The sequence below is a fragment of the Sciurus vulgaris genome (assembly GCF_902686455.1).
Source record: "Sciurus vulgaris genome assembly, chromosome: 1".
Taxonomy (NCBI): Eukaryota; Metazoa; Chordata; class Mammalia; order Rodentia; family Sciuridae; genus Sciurus; species Sciurus vulgaris.
Window position 1 is genome coordinate 47692269 of NC_136461.1, and position 8648 is coordinate 47700916.

At 45.7% G+C, this 8648-nt stretch overlaps 1 pseudogene across 1 annotated transcript; it reads right to left on the reverse strand.

The window, feature by feature from the left end:
- Positions 1-2046: 2046 nt before the first annotated feature.
- LOC306664721 (ADP/ATP translocase 3-like) lies at positions 2047-5038 on the reverse strand (annotated as a pseudogene). Its single transcript has 2 exons — positions 4925-5038; positions 2047-3235 (listed from the first exon to the last, which is right to left on the reverse strand). The product of its transcript is annotated as an ADP/ATP translocase 3-like (transcript).
- Between the last annotated feature and the right edge of the window lie 3610 nt (positions 5039-8648).

An 8648-nucleotide genomic window follows, 5' to 3' on the forward strand; every position in this document is an offset into this window, starting at 1 on the left:
CCAGGACTTGGTGGAAGAGTAAACCAGATTGGGCAGGTGAGGGTTCAGGGCCCTGCCTCACTCCCAGAAACTGCTCAGCAAAACCAGTGCTGCTGCCATCCATTAACCCAGTGATTAACTTATAACCCTGGTTCCTAAAATCTCTTTTCTCTGATGGGAAGGTCGTTTGAAAATGTGAACTTTTCCTTTTCTGAAGACTTCCCATGGTGATCTGTCCCCTTAACTACAGAGGTGTCAAGGAATCATTGTGAATCAGCCATCAAGTGTAGGCTGTTTGACGTGACTGTGGGGTTAACTTACAAGTGACTAATTTTTGGAGGCGCTTTTGTACCCTTCCCACTGGTGGCACCATGGCTGGCTGTAATTACTGCTGATGAGTTTGCAGAGGGGCTCATTAAAGTGTCGGTATTAATATCCATATGAATACTTTCAACAAAACCTTTTGTTCTTGGAGTAGGGGGGTGTGGGAGGTAGTTACAGGAACTGTCTTGCTTTTCCAAATTTAATTGTCTAAATACAGTGCTGTCTCAGCAATCCAGAGCATTTTTTTTTTTTCTTTTATTCCCCCCTCTCTCTCGCTTAATAGAGCTCTGCCAAAAACCTACTCTGGCAACAAGAATGATTAGTTTGTGTTTAGTAAACTTGCTAGATCAGAGTCATTTTATCCCAGCAGGGCAGGGGTTTGAAATGTGCACTCTTTAAACCAGTTTGAACTGCTGTTTATTAGACACAGTCTGGGGCACAGACTGTGAGGGTTATAATGAAGAGGAGCACAAGAGCTCATAAAAAGGCATCTTCCTTTCAGCGGATGCCTGGGGGTAGGTACTCATGAGCATACTGATCACAGGTTTCCTAAAGATAGACCCTTCTCCCTTCCAGAGTCTGCTGAGTTAACAGTACCTTAGCAGAGTGCTCCACATCGTACAAAGCTTCCTTAAGTTAGTCCTCATCACAACAAATAGAAGGAAGAACTGGTGCTAGCATTATCATTTTGCAGCGGGGAATCTGAGTTTCTGAGAAATCCAGTGATAACATTGGTATCAGACTCAGGCTCTTCTGATTCCAGAGCATGAGCTCTTACTTTTCTCTACTATTGACTGCAGTTGGGGGTTCCAGGAACCCCACTCTCAGGTTATCACAGGACCATGGAATTTATAACTGGAAGGGACTTGTAGGTAGGGATAACCAAATGTCCTGGTGTCCATGGGAGTGAGGAGATTCCTGGGTTTTGGTACTTTTACTTTTAGAACTAGGATAGTCCCAATCAAATAAGGATGAGCTGCTCATCCTGTATGATGTAAGGTTGGGGAAACTATCAAAAAAGATAAAAAATGCAAAAGTTTCTAGACTAATTGGAAGTATTCTTATTACCTCTTCTCCTCTAAATTTTCAGAAGAGGAAACTGAAACTGAGAGGGTAAATGATTTACCCAGGTTCATATAGCTTCTTTGTAGACAGAGTAGAAAGTACAAACCAGAAATTGGGACTCTTATACCACTCTTTTCCAATAAGTGAAGCTGCAAAATTCAAGCCAAAGAGCACTTATTGAGCTCCTACTGTTTAAACATCTAGACTGTGGTTGTAAAATCCAGGAGAAATAAAAGGTGTCTAAGGTAGCATTACCTAAGACAACTCTCCTTGATAATAAAAATGTTCTGTATCTATGGTGCCCAATATACTAGTCACTAGCCATATGGGGCTGTTGAAATATGGGTAGTATGATAGAAAACCTGAATTTTAAATTTATTTAATTACTTTTAAATAGCCAAGCACAGTAAGTGGTCACCATATTGGAAATACAGATCTAATGAGTATGATTAGTGTTTCAGATGCATTTTCTCTCACACAGAACAGATCCTATAGTGTGCACATATTCCAAAAGAATTTTTTAAGGGAAGGGAAGATGAGGGCAGAAAATAATCATCATTCATGGATGGCATACTGTATGTAAGAACAGAAGTAAATCTTAGTTCACTTACTCCTCCAAGGCTGGGCAATGGGCATTATCTATCCTAATTTTTTTTTTTTTTCCCCCTGTGCACCTGTTTTATTGTTCGCATCAGGAATGCCCGACATGGAACATGATTGTGAAGACTCAGCTGTGCTAGGAGCTATTACTTAGGTACAAATACAGACATGATTCTCTGGTGTAATAAATACTCAACATGAGGCGGGTCCCAGGTCTCTGGACTCTAGGTCTGCCTGGTGGACCTGCCGGGCCCTGGACCCGCGTGATATCTCGACCCTGAAGCGCCACGTGGAGGGGGAGTCCGTGGTCCCAGGGGACCCCAGGGCGCCCCTGCAGAGCCCCCAGCCCTCTGGACACCCTCTAGCCAGGAGGAAGACTGGAATTCCCAGAAGGTCCATGGTCCGCAGCGGTGGGGCGCTCCTGCCCCTGGTCCCCTGGCCCCTGGCCGTGCAGCGGAGCCTAGATGACCTTCTTCAGCTTGTCTACAACACCAGCACGAAGGCCCCGCCCATGCCCCGCAGCACGTTGGACCAGGCGCCCTTGAAGAAGGCCTTGCAGCTCTGGTCCTTGAAGATCTTCCTCCAGCTGTCCACCGTGCCCGTGTACGGGATGCCGGCTCCTTTGCGCTCCGACTGCATCATCATGCGCCGCCGCACCGTGTCGAAGGGGTAGGAGGCCACGCCAGCCCCGGCCGTGACGGTCTGCGCCATCATCCAGCTCACCACGATGTGCGTGTTCTTGGGGTCGGGCAGCACGCCCTTGGCCGTGTGGTCCACCCCAAAGTAGGTGGCCCGGTAGATGATGATGCCCTGCACGGACACGCTGAAGCCCTGGAACAGGCCGAGCACGCCGTCCGACTTGGTGATCTTCACCAGGCAGTCGCCCAGGCCCTTGAACTCACGCTCCTCGGTGCCCGACTTGCCCACTTCGGCCGCCAGCCGGGTCCTGACGAAATCCACGAGTAGAGGAAGCAGAGCGAGGTGGCCCCCGCCGTGCTCCCGGAGGCCAGGTTGCCGGCGAAGTACCTCCAGAACTGGGTGTGCTTGTCCACGCCCCCCAGGAAGACCTCCTTGTACTTATCCTGGAAGGCGAGGGTCAGGCTTGCGTGGGGAAGTAGCGGATGACGTTGGCTAGGTTGCCCCTCCAGAAGGACGGTACGCCCTGCTTCTTAGAGATGCGGAAGATGCAGTCCACGATGCCTTTGTACTGCTTGTCGGCCGCCATCTGCTTGCTGGCATGTTGCACCCGGGGGTCCTTGCAACGATGCTGTCAATCACTGCGATATTTAATGCAACCTCTGAATGGCTGCACAGGCTCAGCCTAGCTTACAACTACGCGGCTGTGTGGTTATTACAGGGCATCGGCGGGACACCTACAATGGGGGGGGGGTACTGACCAGTGGGCACTGACAACGGTAAGGGTCACACAGAAAGGTGCAACCCGGAGGCAGCCCAAGGCGACCTATCTATCCTAATTTTATCAACAAGGAGAGTAAAACCCAGAGGAATTCTATAAACTGCCCAAGGTCTCACTCATCAATATAGAATGGGAATTTGAGCCCAGATCTGAATCTAAATTATGTCCACTCTAACATGTATCTTAAACTTCCTTGTGTATGTGAAACATTTATGCCTCTCATTGGATGCTGGAGGGCTATGGGCAGTGAGTCTTCATTTCTAACAAGCTTCAAAGGGATATCAAGACTTTAGGTTCATGAACTATATTTTGGCTAATATAACACTCTCTTTATAAAGCAAAATTTCTTCTCTTCCTCCAAATGTCATTAAATACCTACAGAAAGGGGAAGTTACAGTTGTAAAAATAATTACTAAAGTTCTGAGAAAGCAAGTGTGCCCTTGTTGACTTGGAAGAGAGCACCTTTGACATTGGAGATGTGAGGGACTCATCTTCAAGGGAGGAGAACCAACATGTAGTCACACCTCAGTCTAACCCAATGGTACAACCACCCAGGGAAGGACTTTCAATCAGAGCATGGGATAGTCCAAAAAATATGTGCTTTGGGATGAGGTGGGTTTGGGGAAGAATCCCAGTTCTGATTGTTGCCAGCGACATGACCTTGGGCAAGTCACCATCATCCAACCCTCTGAGACCCTGTTTTTGCCTTGACGAAAATTAGGACAGGAGTTGAAACTCATGGGATTGTAGTAAAAATGGTAGGGGCAGAAAGGCTGAGATACCTTTCCTCAGCCATCGGAAGCATCCCTCCTGACACTCCTATAATAAAAGACAGGTTAACAAGAGAGTAGCGTATAGATTTATATAATCAAAATTTTATCTGACACACAGGCTTCATAAATCATGACCCAAAGATCCACAGAAAATTGTTCATTTTTATTCTTAGATTTGATAAAGAAAGGAGTTATGTAGAGATATGATTGGATACAAAGTGTATGATGTTATGGTAATGAACTGATGGGGAACCCAGCAAGAACTGTCTTTCCATAGTCTTCTTGGCTTCTCTGCAGCATTCCTTCCTCCCCAGTCTAGGGCAGGACCCTTCTGAAATGAGGGTCCTCAAAGAAGAAGATAGATGGGAGAGATTGACCTTTCTTAGTTTTGTAGCTTACTTTGGGGCAGATGAGGTGTAGTTACTATGACTTTGGATAAGAGGAATTCTGGATTCTCTGACTTGCTTTGGCAGAGAAAGAGGTGGGAGACAGGAAAGCAAGAGAAGGTCAGGGAGGACTTTGCTTCTGAGGCCATCAGCATCCTTCATTTCCCAGTACGGAACAAGCCAAACCACCATGTTATGTTCTGAGCCCAGCAAAACAGAGAAATCACACATGCAAAGTGTTTGACTGAACCCAGTCTCAGCAGATGGCTTGTAGTTCTTCCTCTCTCCTGCATTTCTGCTTCACTCACCTCTCCTGGGCACTCTTCCCCAAAGGCAACTCTGAGTGGTGAAGAGAGGATGAGCCACAGTCTACCCTTTACCCCAGTCAGCCTCTTGTGGACCTTGACCTCCAGAAAGGCTGGACGCTCCACCAGGCCACTAACCCTGTTATCTTTACATTCTTCCCCAAGGGTCTGCAGTGGAAATTCCTCCATTTTATCTCTGCATCCCAACTAGATTTAAGACACAGGGGAGACAGGGAGAGAGAACAAGTCTAATTCACTAAAATAATCTATGCTGAAATCCAATAACTTTAGTTAAAAAAAAATTAATTACATGATTTCTTCGACAGGCAGCAGCAGAGTTCACATCAAGGGCCCGTGTTTTAGTTGAATGTGATGTTTTTCCACACTTCAGAAAAGTCTTAGGGGCAAGGCTTAACGTTAATATAAAAGGAAGACCACTGTCTTCAGCAACCATTTCCACTGAGGAAAGTGACCTCCAACTCACTATCTACTGTCCATCTTCCCAAGAGCTTAGCCAGGAGGGGTGTCTCTCCATGAGGATTCCCCTGTCTCCTAGACACCTGGCTTTCTGTGTGAACAATACCAACACTCTTGGCTATATGTAAACTGTCAGAGTCTCACCTACTGAACTAGAAAATTGTAGGCTTGCTTTTTCACCCATCCCAGCACAGTGAATGTCATATATATGGAGTTCAAAACACACAAGTAGGCATTTGTTAAAATGTACTGATTTGTTTGTTTATTTCTTCGTAGCAGATTGCAATATTGATTTCAATTCTACAGCCAAACCCACACCATGGGTAAGCACCCTCCATGCCCCTACCATTCTGTTTCTCTCTCTCTGTCTCTCCCTCTCTCTTTCACACACACACACACACACACACACACACACACACACACACACACAAGTTTCTGCTGCTGCTGCAGATCTTGAGTGAGCCTGGGGGGAAAAAAAAATCTCAACTGCAAAAGAAGTTTAAAATAACGTTTCAAAGCATAAGTTCTTTATTTTAACAAGAAGGAAAAAAGGAACGAAGGCCCCATTCTGAATTGACCCTATGTGTTTTTCTTCTCTAAGTGTGCAAAGAAAACTAGATTAAGATTAAAAAGTTGGCGGAAGGCCATTTAGATACGCCCAGAAATTATAGCTCAGCTGCTAATGGTTACTCAGCTTACATCTGATTAAGGTTTTCCCTGCAACTGAAAATTGTTTCCCACTCCAGGCCCAGCTGGACCCAGACAGTCCTGGGCCTCCCAGTAGTGGGTCTTCCCAAGGTCCAGGATCCAGGCTGGGGGCCTGGAGATCCTGAGCGCCTGTCATTTCCCTTGCCTCCCTCCTTCCTTCCTTCTCTCCTGGCAAAGACCGTATCCTGTTGCTCTGAGAAAGGCCCAAGAGAAAGGCCAGCAGCAAGTTATTGTGCTGGGAACGAAGACAAATGAGTCCCTTTTCTGTGAGGCTCCTGGCATCCTGTTGGAGGAAGGAAAGGACAATGCTTTGAGGGAGCTGGCTTTGCTGACCCCCTCCTGACAGCTCTCCCTCCCCTTTCCGGTGCAAGTCTGTCAGCCCCAAAGCCCCCACTTCCTGAGCGATCATTAGATGCACGTGTGAGGTATGTGGTTCCCCATGCCCAGGGCAGATTCCTGGCCCAAGCTCAGGAAGTGCAGCTCAAAGAGCCCTGGCTGAGGACCCTGAGCCAGAGGAGAGTTTTGGCTCCTTTCTCTCCCTGCCAGGGTGGCAATGCCAGATCACTTCACATCCCAGGGCCTCTGTTATGGCATTTATCTAAGTATCTTCTGTGAAACTGCAGGCTGCATCCATGGTTTCAAAACCCACCTAGGCATCAGAATCACCTGGAGAGCTTTGGTGACACTAGGCTCTCGGCAGGCATTTCATCACCAGAGGTGTTCTGTAATGATCTCGGTCCCCCTGAAATAAAAGATGATCCCTTCCTCTCCCCTTACCAAGCTCTTTGCTAACCCTGTTCAGTCAATGGGTGGCTGGCAGATGGATAGGCACAGCACATGGAAACAAGAAGCAGTAAGCAGGAGTGATGAGGAGAGCAAGTCTCAGAGATAGACTCTGAGCAAGCAAAACCCAGACGCACCACTGGACAGGGGACATCAGGCAGAACTTGGGACCACTGGGTGCTTCCCTTTATTTATCTATAAAATGGGATTAATAATAATAATCATGACTTTCCAGGATTGTTGGAAGGAGAGTTGAATCCTTAGGTTAAAAGCCTTTAAAATAGTATTTGATAAGTATAGTAAGTAGTACTATTATAGTTATCCCAGAAGTTCACAGGCATATTTCTCCATCATTGCACATGAAAGGAATGTTTTCTTCTGGTGCTAGTATCAGGCCAAGCACTGGTGATCTAGGAATGAATAAAACACATTCCTGCCTTCCAGAAGCTTTCAGGTTATCCAGGGACTTGGACTCACAAAGAACCCAATTGTCACCAGCTGTGTTTTCCAAAGAAGCAGACTCAGAAGGTGTTTAGCACACAGGATGTTTTAGGGATGTCATGGGAGGAATACCTGTGGAAAGGAAGAAGATGGAGGCAGAGCTGGCAGAGTGAGAAAGCAATCCATGAAGCAGGCCCCAGAACAATGCTGCTCCCCACCAGGAGTTTTGAAACTAGAGCAAAGTTAGACCAAGATAACTAGAGGTCTTTATGCTCTTTGATCAACTGGCTACTGGACCACTGGTCTTGGGCTGCTCAGAAAGGGGTGTGACCTTGGATGAGGCATCTCTTCCCTGTAGGTTTACACCTGACCACACTCCCAGAAACTGGGGTGACGTGTGCTTCATGGAAAAGGGTTCTGGGTGGTGCATCGAGTGTCTACTTCGAATTTGGGGTAAATTGTGATAAAAAAACAAGAAGTACAGAGAAGATGAGCAGTTAATAATAATATATTTGAAACACCTGGTATTTATTTTGATGGCATTTTATGACTTTCAAAGCTTTTTCTAAATACTAAATCTTACTTGTGACTTGCATTCTAGGGTCTCAAGGAAAGTTGGGAAACCATACATGGTAAAGAAAAATATTCTGGATTTGGAGCAAGAGACAACACCCTGAATCCCAGCCCTGTCAATGTTTAGCTGGGGTTCTATGGACAGATTTCTCATGTTTACTAGGTCTGCTCTGAAAAAGAACTGATCACACATAATTTGAAGATTTGCAATAAGTTTAATTAAGTGATAGAGTGGTGTATCATTGAAACTCAAAAAATAATATCAATAATAAAACAACTTCTAAAATAAGCAACAATAAACATTATCTTCCATTTTACAGATGAAAATACTGAGACCCATAAAAGTGAGATACTTTTCTAAGGGATCAGAGTGGACTACAGGTAGATCCAAGACTCTTGTCTACTAAGTTCTGTAGCATGTTGTGACCATATAGTTTGCCATCTTACCAAACACAATGGCGCTCTCTCTCAAATTTTATCCTCCAAGGTTTCATTTTCTTTCCTGTCTCTCCTCTGAACTTTTTTAAAAATGTAAACCAGCTCAGTTTCTGTCTCCTACTGTGTATGCACTATCTTTCCTTCTGCCTTTCTGTTTGACTCTCTCCACATGTTTTCCAGGTAAAGTGCCACAAAAATCTGAGACCTGTGTCAGCAAAGATAGAAATCTCCATAGATCAACTGGGTTTGTGAGAAGGAGGTAGGAGGCTGAGGGCAGGACTAATTATTCAAAATTAGCAATTACCAGTACAGTAAAGATACCTAGGAGACAGAATAGATGGGCCTAAGAATTGGATTAGGGTCCTGCAGTCCCCCTAAT